Below are 868 nucleotides of genomic sequence, written 5' to 3' on the forward strand. Positions count from 1 at the left end.
ATTCCAGACCCCCTGACAACCCTCACGTGAGTGGTCCTATGCAGCCTGAGCTGTCCCACTCCCTCAGTAGATGGCAGACAGGACAAGATGACTTCCAGCTAACCACCCACCCTGGAGGGAGGGAGAGTGGGCAGCAGGCCAGGGGCCTGGGCCAAGTTCTAGTCCCACCACCACTCCTGGGCATCTGGCTGAGCTGCTACTTCCAAGGCCAATACCAGGCCTTAGTTTCCCCATTGGAACAGACCAAGAAGACTGACAGTCATTCCCCAGGTCTCCTCACTCGGAACCTCGGGGACCAGGCTGTCCCATCCTTAACACTAGGCCAAGCCACCCCACAAGTCCTGAGCCTCAACCCCTCCACACGGCTGTGAGCTGGGCTCTGAGCCTTGGAACACAGGCGCGGACATTGCCTATTTGCTCTGAGCAAAGCCGAGCCTGGGACTGGCCCCCAGGATCTGGAGCCTTAGGTGGGGCCAGGCAGCACGGGTTCTATGTTCTGGTCATAACTGTGGAAACTTCATTAAATTATCTTTGGAATTAAAAAATATATAGTCTTCGCATAGGTTCTGCAAAACTTAATTAATAGTGAAGCCCACCCTTTGAGGAAATGATGTTGGCTTGTCATGGTTCACTTTTGGTGAGCCACGTTGCCCCCTTCCTTCCCAGGTGTGCACTCTCTTAGTTAATGAGACAACCTAACCACTTTTTAAGAAACAGAGACTTGTCCTCCAGAGCTGACCATATTCTTTTTTATGAACACCAGGACAACATTTAGCCAACCACTTTTTAAAAATTTTTTATTAATTTTAATTTATTGTATTAACATGGATTCAAGTGTCCCAATCAATATAACACCCTCACCCCCACC

This window comes from Saccopteryx leptura, chromosome 9 (genome assembly GCF_036850995.1).
Source record: "Saccopteryx leptura isolate mSacLep1 chromosome 9, mSacLep1_pri_phased_curated, whole genome shotgun sequence".
Classification (NCBI taxonomy): Eukaryota; Metazoa; Chordata; class Mammalia; order Chiroptera; family Emballonuridae; genus Saccopteryx; species Saccopteryx leptura.